Raw genomic sequence first — 12998 nt, 5'->3', positions numbered from 1 at the left:
ATATTTACAATGAACAGTAATAAAAATGCAACTCATCAATCAAGGAGGGCTGTAACACTGTTTTGTACTACTGAGAATCACTCTAGATATATATATGAATTTATCTAGATATATGTTTGCGTCAAGCAGGCCCTTAGGATAGAATTGTGCTTTTATAATTGTGCTACGTTTTCACGCTGAGAGCTTTGTTTGAATAAAGTAACACTATTTAGGTCTATAGAGATGTCACAGGAAAACACACACACATACACGTGTATGTTTACAGTTTACATTCTGAGATACTGAATATGAATACGAAATAGTAGAATATGAATAGAATATGAAAAGGGATGTATTAAAGTTTATGGGAAAAAGTAAAAGGATTGACTTTGCAAACACTAGTTTTTAAACAATTCTCATCCCATATTTACTTAAAGAAACGAAAAAGTATATATGCATATGTTTGAGGAAAGTGACAGTTAAGTCAGCTGAAGAAAAGGAAGTAAATACAGTTGAAGGTGTTTTAAACACTCTCTTTCTCACAGTTCATTTTATTCTAATCCTCTGTAAAGGAAGCGTATGCTAAGCGGTATGAATCACCTGATACACATAAAGACTTCAGCCCTTAGGGGCCCGACATGCAAATAAATCACATCTCCTTGAACCTGGAGAGATAATGAGCACGGGAGAAAAATACATAGACGACCCACTCCATCTCCATGAAAACAAGGTGAGAACAATAAGAAGAAAATCTGCACAAATCTGTCTGTAACTTTTCTCCACTGTCACTTTACCCATTTTGTTTTGGAAGCATATGTGTACATTGGGCTCCTAAATAACAGACAAGATCTTAAATCTAAAAATCTTAAATCAAGAAAGAAACGGAGAGGTTCAGAATTTTTCTAAACGTTAAACAAAGAAACATTATGGCAAATAATAAACCGGACACACGTATTTCTTATTTCAAATTTTCACTAACAAAGCAAGCAGAATTAGACTGTGTTAACCTCTTTGCACAAAAGGTCAGGTCTGTTTTCTTCCATTGAATCACACAAGATGTTCTTTGGAACAGTTTCAAGCCATGCTGGGATGACATGAATCACTTGCCAGCTCGAATGTATACTCATAAAAAATGTATTAAATCAGAAAATGCGTACGTGTATTTACTATTAGCCCCATACTTCTGAACACCACTTTACAAGCATCAAACCTAAGTACACGTGAATGTACCTAATATTCACTTTTTACGTTTATAAACATACAGTTGGTTCTAAACATAAACATTGTGATGGTTCTCAAGCATGCCATGTAACTCCCTATTGTGAGATTTAATAATAAAGCAAAGCATATACACACAGCCTGCAAATTGGGTATAAAAAGGACAGAAAATATTTGTCATAACATTGTTAAGTTATTGTGGAGTCGATGTCATAGGTACAAAACACGGTACAAAAAAATGAAATATTTTTCCTACAATCTAAGTCTACATTTTTTTATTATTAACCGTTTTATTATACAGCAGGTAAAAATTGGCCACTCGCTTAAAAGAAACCCTCATGCTAAAGTTTAGAACTTATTTTAACAGTAAATACTTGATGTAATATTATGATGTGATTGATTATAATATGATGTGATGTTTGTTAGTGCACCTGTATAATGCTGAACGCACATTATGCCATCCGTGCATGTATAATCTGACAGGTACAGCACCCTCTATCGCTCAGGGCTTTTTTCTTATGTAGAATATTTGTATTTCCCTTCAATCACAGAAAATAAACAAATAACTACTCGGCAGATTAACAAGACCCCTTATAAATGAGAGTATTGCGGCTTGAACATTTTTAATTACGGTAAGATGATGTCCCATTTTTAATGTTGCCCTTTTGTATAAGAAACCACACCCTCAGACGTGAACAAGGCACGGACATTACCCAGCACATACCCTGTGCCAGAAAAGGTGCACAAAATGAACAAAATGCTGCTTCCAAATCGGGATGAGACGGTAGGGGTTGCTGTTTATGCTCTTATGCAATAAAACGTAATTGATGTGCCATTTTTATCTGTAAAATTTAGTTTAGCAAGTCAGTTCTTCAGTATTTTGCCAGCGGTAGATATCCAGTTAAACCAGCCTAAGATGGTTGCTGGTTTACCTAAAGGTCAAGTATATGAAATTTAGTGGCATCTAGCGGTGAGGTTGTGAATTGCAACCAACGGCTCACTCCCCCCCTCCCTTTCAAAGCACTACAGCGGCTGACACAGAACAAAGAAGTCGTCACGTTTTCACTTCTTTGCCGAAAGAGATTACGTATTTACAAAAAGCACCCTGTAGAGCAGTTTGTATGTTAAGGGCTACTGTAGAAACAACATGGCGAATTCCATGCAAGGGGACCCGCGGTGTGTGTAGATAGAAAAAGCTCATTCTAAAAACATAACGCTTGATTATGTAAGGTCTTTAAACACCTCTGAATATTATTTTGCATTTCTGTCAATAGATCCTCCCAAAATTACACACTGGATCTTTAAACCTGCACCACCTGAGTGAGCACCCCTTGCTAACCGTGCCATGCCTCTGACTCTTTCCTGAATGTTTAATGGCATATAATTTAGTAAAAGTCTACACATGTTCTATACTTGCTGAAACAAGACTTCAATAGAAAGCCATAGAGATAAAAGGCTATTTATTCCCCATCGACAGGTGAGATTTGTGTGGAGAAGGTCGATGTCTACGGATAGATCCTTGTGCTCCCGCTATGATTTAACTTAGTTCGGGCCAATTACTGCTTTATAGATCAATGTGTCTCTTGTGTAGCACAATCTAATACATGTGATTTCTGAGACGCCTTTTATCTTTAATGTGCTTGAATACAGTCCTTCAAAAAAAAACTAAAAAACTACTTTAGGCTTTGTTTAACATGATAACTGGATAGTTAAACAAAAGGACAATTCAGTGAAAACGTCAACCTCACCATGAAAAAATCTAGTTTTTACCAAAGGGAAATTTTACTATACTAACAGCAGAGATATTAACATTTGCTGGTTCAAACACCCATGTCAGGTCTCTCATCAAGATTTTAAAGCATTTGTTTTATTTCAGGATTGTCACATCCATAACGGTACATAATCCTCATAACTGGGCATATGAATTTAAAAAAAGTAACTATTTTCTGTTCTATGAAGATGCATCCCTTCTCCATTTGTTGGGTATTTTTGCTTCAGGTTTGTGCGTTTTAATTGATTTGACCCAACGCTTTTGGACACAACCATGGGTTGAAAATAACCCCGCAGTTTTAGAGTGTATAGAAACATTACAATGTGGTGGTTGTGGCCAAATGCATGGATAAAAACAAGCTTTGAATAAAAGAGTTCTATAAATGTAAATTTCAAACAGCCCACAAAGCCCACTTTGTTAAAATTGCTATCTGGCGCTATTTTGCCCTGTTCAGTAAATCTGGCCCAAAGTCTGTATGCAAAATTTTACGTAGCATATAATTACTGCTGAGAGGTGAAATGGAGGGGCAGAAACCCATAAAGAGAGAAGACAGGAACACTAAATTGATTACAATGCACCAATTAGCAATTGAGGGAGTCTAATTGGTTTTTCTAGCCTGGACTACAAACGTTTTCTTAAGAGCTAGTTAGCAGACTTAAAATCTAGCTGTTTTTTGAAAGTTCATTAAGCATTTAACAACATTCAGAAACCAAATCACAAAGACAAAAATGTCTAGTATGCATTTGATAAAGTCTTTATGAGTAATAATACATAGTTTGACTTGACTGATTAAATCAGATTCAATCAGTGTTGAATGTATGCATAAAACCAAGACAGCAATGGAACTTTGACAGGGAGCATGTGAGACAATATACCCAAATGTTTCATGCAACAAATTTGTGTTTGACACAGTGCTACTATTGTAAAAAACTACTGCCATAGTCTTCACAAACGAATGAATATACATGTTTTTTTGTTGTTGCAAATTTTAAACTAAATGTATATCAGCACTAGGGATGCAACGATTATAGATTTTGTTAGTACGGTTATAGTCTGAGGAATAATCACGGTTACACGATTATTATGCATTCATTAATTTCTACATTATTACAGGCCCTGCCAAAAATTTTACTTGCCCTGCCACAAAAACGTAAAAAATAAATAATAATATTGTCTAGTTATTAGTTTGTTTTCTATCTATGTGACCTTAATAAATACGGTTATAATACCATAAAACTATTAGCCTAACTCACAGAAATTTAATAGAGTCAAATACAGTCAATCCGTAACTTTGTTTTCATTTTGTGCAAGTTGCAACAGTTCCGTTCTGTGCAACATAAACACACGGTGTAACGGAGCCTTTACGATTAATTAACCGTGACGTTTTTAAGCGCGGTTAATAGTCAAATTCGGTAATCGCTGCATCCTTAATCAGCACTACTAACTGTAAAAATATTTGTCTATAGGATTGTAACTGGCCTACTATATTAATAGTAATTGTTTCTCTACATATGAAACTAGCCTGATAAAAAGGCATTTACCTGTAATTGTTCTGAGACCATGAGACATCTAGTTTAACAAAGTTCTTACACGTTCTCAAAACTAGTGCATGTTTAGCAAGACGCAAAAAAACACAGACCATTTCTTAAAGGTCCAGTGTATGAAATTTAGCAGCATCTAGCGGTGAGGTTGCGAATTGCAACCAACGGCTCACTCCACCCCTCCCACTTTTATATTACCTAACATCTTTGGAGGCCAAAAATAAATGATTTATTCAAAGATTTTCAAATGTGATGGAAATCAGTCAGAAAACCCATGAGCTATCGATCTGAACTGGTTATTTTGTTGTAATAAAAATGGATCATCATATGAAGAGTTCATTTGCAAAAACAGATAACTCTGTTTTTAAAATGTTAAAAAAATCATGTTTTTTATTGTGCATTCCAATTAATATCAACAAACTGTAGTTGGATTGTTTTGACTGAGTAGTAACAACGCAATAAAAACATGATAACATAATAAAAATGATTTTTTGCAAATAAACTAAAATAAAAAGAGATATATATCACTAATAAACATGTATAGCACACAAAATGCTATATACTAGATTCAACGAATATTACATTCAATTCAACTAATAGATTTAAATACTAGAATTAAATAATAGAATAAATAATAGTGCTGTCAAATCGAATAATCACGATGAAATGTTTTCAAAATAAATGTTTGTGTTTCAATATATACAGTATGTATATATTTAATTATTATGAGTAATATAAATTTATATTTTTACATAATGTAAATTATATTTATATATAACTGTATATACATTTATGTAAATACAGTATGTGTTATATATATATATATGCATTGTACATTTATATATACGTAAATATACATGCCATGCACATAAGGGTGTGCAAAGCAGCCGGTATTTGTATCTGTATTTGTATTTGTTGAGGGGGGGGAAGTATTTGTATTTGTATTCGAGTAAAATTCAAAATAGGCGTAAAAATCCAGTTTTTCTTGTTCCCGAACACAAATATTTTTTTAAGTATTTGTTCGAAAGAAGTATTAGTAAAAAAACACGCTATTTGTGCCTTTCCGAATACCGTATTCGGGTTCGGCTCCACCCCTACATGCACATATATTATACTGTATAAACAAAAACATTTATTTTGGAATCAGTTAATTTGACAGCACTAAAATAATATTATTCATTATAAAAAAGTTTAATTCCCAGGAAACACATGAATTGAACAAATACACAGGACCATGAATTCACTGTAAGTCACTTTGGATACAGGTTCAAATCTTACTGATGGGTTGTACTTTAAAGGAATCATATGACACGGCTAAAAGGAATATTATGGTTTGTTTTAGACAACAAGTAATGCAATGTGTATACACGATTTAAGGTTCAAAAACGCTGTATTTTCCTCATACCGTGCATGTTTGTATCTCCTCTTTGCCCCGCCTCTCTGAAATGTGCGGAATTTTTACAAAACTCATGGCTCTGAAAAGCGAGGTGTGCTATGATTGGCCAGTTAACCAGTGTGTAGTGATTGGTGGAATACTGCAAGCGTGTGATGGAAATGTAACGCCTCTTACCATATTTGGAACATCAGGTTCCAGAGCAATTGTACTGACAGGTACGCCCACCTTACTTGCGTATACATTTGGGCGGTCTTAGTCAAATCATACCACGAACTGATGTAGATTTGTGGGGGTGTGGTTACACGAGGCGTTTCAGGCAGGTCTGGGTGAGCATTCGCTCTAATACACGCAGGGGCAACTTATAACACACCAAAGACACAGAAAAACACATATTCGCGCCATATGACCCCATTAAATTCATCGCAAGCTGCATTGGATAAAAGTTTCTACCAACTGAATAAATATCAAATCATAAACAGTGGGAAAAAGAAGACGAGGTGAGCATCAGAAACAGAGACCGGATGTGCCTTTCAAAAGTGAGTGAGAAGAAGCCTAACTGTAACATGCAAGCGTTATAAGACAAGAGAACAGCAACTGACAGCACACTCATCTACTTGTGAGACAACCAACGAGGCCGACAGTCCAGGAAATAATGAGACAGAGGTCACAGAGAGGAAGAGACAAATAGTTGAAGCATGATAGGGGCAGATTAAGTCTGGTATAAAGAGTGACAGGAAGTAGCTTCAAGACCATCTCAACAGCATGCAGATTTCCTTTGCCCACAAGCTTCGGACGCAGGGTCCGATCATCCTTGCTTGTAAGCACTCCGGCTAACAACAGATATCCATGCCTATTCTTAGACCAACAATTTCTTACAAGGATCCCTGGGCAACACATAGACGCAGGAATTAATACATCCACAAATCACAGTGACAATTGCGGACAGTCCCCGGAGCCCTTCATCCCCAGCCTATTTACTTTCGTACCCTGTCACGAGCTCGCACACGCTTCCAGACACACGGATCTGTGAGAACAGAAGCAAACTCCATTTCACACCTCTGTTGCTGTTCAATTCAGACTGTCCCTTGTGGTCGCAGGCTACATAAGAGGGCTGTATTTTTATCTTACACGATAACACCTTTATCCCCCCCTTCCATCTGCGTGGGCATGTCCAAACCAGTGGCGGACTTCTGAAAGTTTTCTTTTTTCGGAAGCGAACAAATGAACAAACGAGGCACAACGTGCGCCTTTGTGAAGTGTGTATGCGTGCACCATTTGTACCGCGTCAATCAATACGCCACATTTCTCGTTTAACAGTAATTGTGGGGACTTAGTTGACGGCGGTGCCCGACTTGACACAGAAGTCAAAAAATCGATTAGCTGAGCTGGGGGAGAAAGTATCCAATCAACACTGAACTAACAGGCTTCGATGTTTTTACAAAAGAATGTTGAGGAAATTTCACCCTAAAATGAAAATATATATATTTAGCATCGTGACATTGTTTTCATGACAATTAAGCATATTTTCCACAAACAGCTCAGTCTGGTAATGCAGTTATGAATTTCATCCTGTTTGGACACAAGCATTTAACAAATAATAATAATATAAAAATAGCACTAATAATATTAATAATGATAATAATAATCATCATGACATTTAGTCAATCATAATATTTGTCACCATTTATATATTTATGAAAATAAAATAATGTCAAATATTTACTTAAAATTGCACTTAACTATGCATTTACAGTAATAACTAACTAACAAACTAACAAATAAATAAACCAATAAATCAACAAACAAATAAATAGATAATTCATGGTTTTTAGGTTAACCCATAATCCTAAAATCTGCCCATATATACAGTATATACAGTATATATATATATATATATACAATGCCCGTCCAAAAAAAGTCACACACTCTAATATTTCGTTGGACCGCCTTTAGCTTTGATAACGGCACGCATTCCCTGTGGCATCGTTTCGATAAACTTCTGCCATGTCCAGAGTTTTTTCCAGTCCAGAGTTGCATAAATTTTTCGCCAAGATCTTTTATTGATGATGGGAGAGTCGGACCGCTGCGCAAAGTCTTCTCCAGCACATCCCAAAGATTCTCAATGGGGTTAAGGTCTGGACTTTCTGGTGGCTAATCCAAGTGTGAAAATGATGTCTCATGCTCCCTGAACCACTCTTTCACAATTTGAGCCAAATGAATCCTGACATTGTCATCTTGGAATATGCCCGTGCCATCAGGGAAGAAAAAACTTATTAATGGAATAACCTGGTCATTCAGTATATTCAGGTAGTCAGCTGACCTCATTCTTTGGGCACATAACGTTGCTGAACCTAGACCTCCAATCTAATGGGAGGCTCTTACCTATTTGCTTTGTTAAATCCAGGTGGTGACTTTTTTTTTGGACGGGCAGTATATATATATATATATATATATATATACACACACACACCCTACATATCCAGCTCAGCACAAACAAGTTCCTAACATACACTATGGTATGTGGAAACTGCTCATTAAAAATCCATTTATGCTTGCCATCGGTAGAAAACACAAACACATTTTTCGCTTGTAGACAAGCCAACAACAGTCCATCACCATACAGAAGAGCAGTAAAGTGCAGAGGCAGGAAAATGTATCAGAAAATGTTCTGCAGGGGCCGTCAGGTTCAGGTGCTGTGACAGATATGACAAGGATAGTGAACAAACTAAAGAAACAGCTGCTTCACAGCCATAAAAATCAACATAGAAATGGCATGTACAGATGTCAAATGCTTTTTCATTAGGTATCCATCTCATCTTTTTACCCAAAAATCCAAAGCAGGGTCCAAATCTAATATTTGCCAAGTTGTCTGTTAACAGGCAAGTTACTGTGTTTTCTTTAGTGACACAACATAAGAAATAGAATCATAAAACTTGTAAATAAAACATCTGTCCGACTCGCACGTCTGCTAAACACTTTTATAACTAATCGTAAGCTCACGCAAACATTCCCCAAGAACGAATGCCTGTGGTATCAGTTTATCAATTTCACAACAAAGTAGTGATTTTTATGTCTTTATTGCTTAGAAAGTATGTTCTTCACTATCACCAAAATATATACTTCAGTTTAAGTGTGCAACCTGGGGCACGGACAGTGTTCAATTGTAGCTTGTTTATTAAAACACTTGAGACGTCTGGATTGATTTTGACTCTGGGGGTTCTGACTGTGATTGTAGGGAGTAATGGTGGTAAACTGCAGAAGGGAAAACTGATAAAGTAATATCTAAGAAAAAATATTCAGTTGGGGCTTTTTCGGTGGTTTCCTACAGCACACAGAAAAATATATGCTCTAATTTTTTATATAAAAAGTGTCTTTTTATATATAAAAATAACACAGAAAACTAAAAGTGAAGTAAAGTCTACATTCAGGATTTAGTCATCTGACCCCTTGTGACCCTGCACCTGGACCCTAGTTCACCTCTGACCGGCAACTATTAGTGCAAAGAGAACAGAGACACCACTAATAGTCTGTATTTACTGTCTTCACAGCTGCCAAGACTCTCAGAATCTAACTACTGTTCCTGCACTAATGACTGTGATTTCAAGAAAAGTGTGTGTGTGTGTGTGTGTGCGTGCGTGCGTGCGTGCGTGCGTGAGAGAGAGAGAGAGAGAGAGTGTGAGAGAGAGAGAGAGAGAGAGAGAGAGAGAGGGCAGATATTGGGATTAAGAGTTTGTACACTTTTTACATTTATTTGACCATGTTGGTCAGAGCATGTATTCCCGTGTAATTGTACAAAGTACCATAGTAAAATAGGGTACCTTTACACAAAAAGGTGTCACTATGTGTATATTTCAAAACTCAGAATACATTGACAAAATAGGTTATAACCACTGATCTATATAAATGATTGGATTGCGCCTAGAACGCTAAACCAACAGCAGGAGGTGAAGCCACTGGAAGTGAACGAGCCGCCATCTTGGTATGCCCAACTGACAAAGAGCGCCATTGACTTACAGTCAAAATAACCTGTTTTTCAGCTTATTAGGAGCGCAATAAGTTTTTAGTTCACATGTGTGTTTAAATTAATTGTTACTTCTGATGTTTTTCCAATGTTTATTTTGGGCAGAATAGCGACGTATAGAAATCAATGTATAGAAGGTGAGTGTGTATTGCACACTGTTGTAATGGCACATGTGTAAATGTTTAGAAATAAAGCTTCACGACTTAAAGAACATATACAGCCTGTATTTATCTGTATTTAGATTTCAGAATCAGCACATTTGTCATATGTTGAGGTGTCTCGTTAATCTGCTGATATGTACATTACTGTAATGAAATGAATGTAACTCACTCTATATATATAGAAGATGGGCAAATTAAGACATTTGCGTTGTAAGAATGTACTGTGAGACTTTAGATACAAAAACAAGGACTGGTAAGTTACTGTTTTATTATTAATATGTGGTAATTCCCTATTAATTTAATAGAACGTTTGGGCATACCAACATGGCGGCGCGGAAGCTTCAGTGCTATGACGTCATGAGCAATCCAGGATCAAAGAGATATATTTCAAATACAGCTGTACTGCTTCCCATATACTGCATTCACCACTCAATCTGGCAACCCACTAATCGATCCCTCCACTGCTTTCCTGTCACAAGCTTCATTCACACGATGATTTGAAAATACGAGGGAGTTTATACACTCAACCACTATTAATCAAAACAGCCCAAGCAACTCCGCACAACACGGAAGACCCAACTACACATCATTGTGTTGTGCTCCTAAACTTTCTCTACAGGCACAACTCACAGTTTCTAGGAGGTGCCAACTGTTCTTTGTGAGATAATTTAAGGTATTTAGAAGAATATTGGTAACCGAACAATGGCGGAACCCATTCACTTCAAAACCAATGCAAGTCGATGGGTTCTGCCATGGTTCGGTTACCAACATTCTTCTTTTGTGCACTGCTTCATCAGGTAGGAAACAGTTCTATTGTTTACATGCATTTGACAGATGCTTTTATCCCAACATAATTTTACCAATGTGGGTCCTTTTGGCACAAAGCCTGTTGGCGCATACTCTACAGTACCAGCTGAGCTACAGGAACAGACCATGTTAGACGTGTGATAGCAAATTCAACAGCCGATAAAAACAAACATCTGTTGATGCGGTGCCAAATCCAGCACGACAGGAGCTTAAAACATATACACGACTGTTGTCAGTGTGGGAAACAGAGCCCGCAGCATCTCATTAATATCTAAACCATGCTATTATGTACAGTGCTATTTTTGTGTTAGCTTGGCCTGTTCTGCAACTGTAAAAAAAACCTTGCTAATTGGGTTTGGAGTTCCCTGTTGGGCCAAGAGGGTCAAAAAAACTACTTGAACCTCAGTCCCCATCCGGTGCTCAAGCGAGAGCTTGTGCTGCTGTGGCCAGAACTTCATGGCCTGAGGCTGAGGGGAAAATAAGCAACATATTGATGACAGAGAGGAATTTTAAAACCCAGTGGAAAAAAACGAGAGCCAAAATCCCGTCAAACACAGGCACTGTGCCATTTTTTTCTCTGAGTGCATTAGCTAAATGTGAATAAAAGGCGTAGATGTTTGGGTGTGCTAGTGTTGGGAGGCTGATAATATACTTAATGCTGCTTGTCAGGCTAGTCTGCAAAAATTCAAAGAGCTACCCAGGAGAGTCCTTGCTTACTTTTTCTCAGAATCATCAAAATGTCCTACATGACATCCATTCAGAAAGCCAGCAAGCATAAAAATGGGAAGAGAAGGGTTAGATGGTCGTTGCAATTGCACTTAATAGCTGACAAAGATTTCTCGAAAATGTATTGCATTTTTTATTAGGATGATCTAGTACACTGATATAAAAAGTGTGCTGTGGGCTAGTAGAGATGCTCAATATTTGTTGGTATCAGTCAATACTGCCTTTTAGGAAGTAATTGGTATAAAAATAAATTATATCAAGGTTGTTCATCTATTCTAAATGCATTTGCAGCTTGGGAGTAAATATGGTAACTTGTCACATGCACCCATAAATAATCAAATGATGTCTCAACAAATAAGGATTATGTAGTTAAAATATTAACTATATACGGTAAATATTTAGCTACAGTATGTACATGTAAATGTTTTAATATTACTAAAATTAAAGAAATAATTCACCCATAAAAGGAAAATTCTGTCATCATTTACTCACCATCTTGTCATTTCAAACCTGTATGACTTTCTTTCTTCTGCAGAACACAAAATATATTTTGAAGAACGCTGGTAACCGAACAAAGGCAAACAACCATTTACTTCTATTGTATGGACATAAAACCAATGCAACTAGATGGGTATTGCCGTTGTTCTGTAACCAACATTCTTCAACATATCTTGTTTTGTATTCTGCTAATAAGAAAGTCATACAGGTTTGAACTGACAAGAGTGTGATTGACAGAATTTTCATTTTTGGGTGAACTATGCCTTAAAAAGGTCAAGTGTATGAAATTTAGCGGCATCTAGTGGTGAGGTTGCGAATTGCAACCAACAGCTCACTCCACCCCTCCCTTTTGAAGCCCTACGTGGCTGACACAGGACTAAGATGTCGTCTTGTTTTCACTTCTTTGCCAAAGGAGATAATGTGTTTACGAAACGCTCTATGTAGAGCAGTTTGTCCTATAAGGGCTACTGTAGAAACAACATGGTGAATTCCGTGCAAGGGGACCCGAGGTGTATGTAGATAGAAATAGCTCATTCTAAGGTAATAAAAACATAACGCTTCATTATGTAAGGACTTTATACACCTCTGAACACATAGTTATGTATTGAAGGGACGGGTGCCGTGGCTTCACCTTACTTCAAATATAAATACTTTTATGTGGTTTTGACATTTCTTAACCAATTATTATTCAGCATTATCTTATTTTAAATTGATGATTTAAGCATGAATGAGAATAATTCATGGTTTAAGTCTCTAATGAATGCTTAGGTTCTCTCTTCATGCTAGGTCAGTGTGACTGTGAAAAGGGACTTCTCATCATCATGTTTGAAAACATCTTCTGTTAGCACACACTCTACCCTTAAGGAGTTTGTGTGATTGT

General features: G+C 36.7%; 1 protein-coding gene across 1 annotated transcript in view; it reads right to left on the bottom strand.

The window, feature by feature from the left end:
• tex264a (testis expressed 264, ER-phagy receptor a) overlaps window positions 1-12998 on the bottom strand; it is a 58946-nt gene that overhangs the window by 10508 nt on the left and 35440 nt on the right. The gene's annotated exons all lie outside the window — the stretch shown is intronic.

This window comes from Triplophysa rosa, linkage group LG7 (assembly GCF_024868665.1).
Source record: "Triplophysa rosa linkage group LG7, Trosa_1v2, whole genome shotgun sequence".
Classification (NCBI taxonomy): Eukaryota; Metazoa; Chordata; class Actinopteri; order Cypriniformes; family Nemacheilidae; genus Triplophysa; species Triplophysa rosa.
This window is presented reverse-complemented; position numbering and strand designations above follow the sequence as displayed.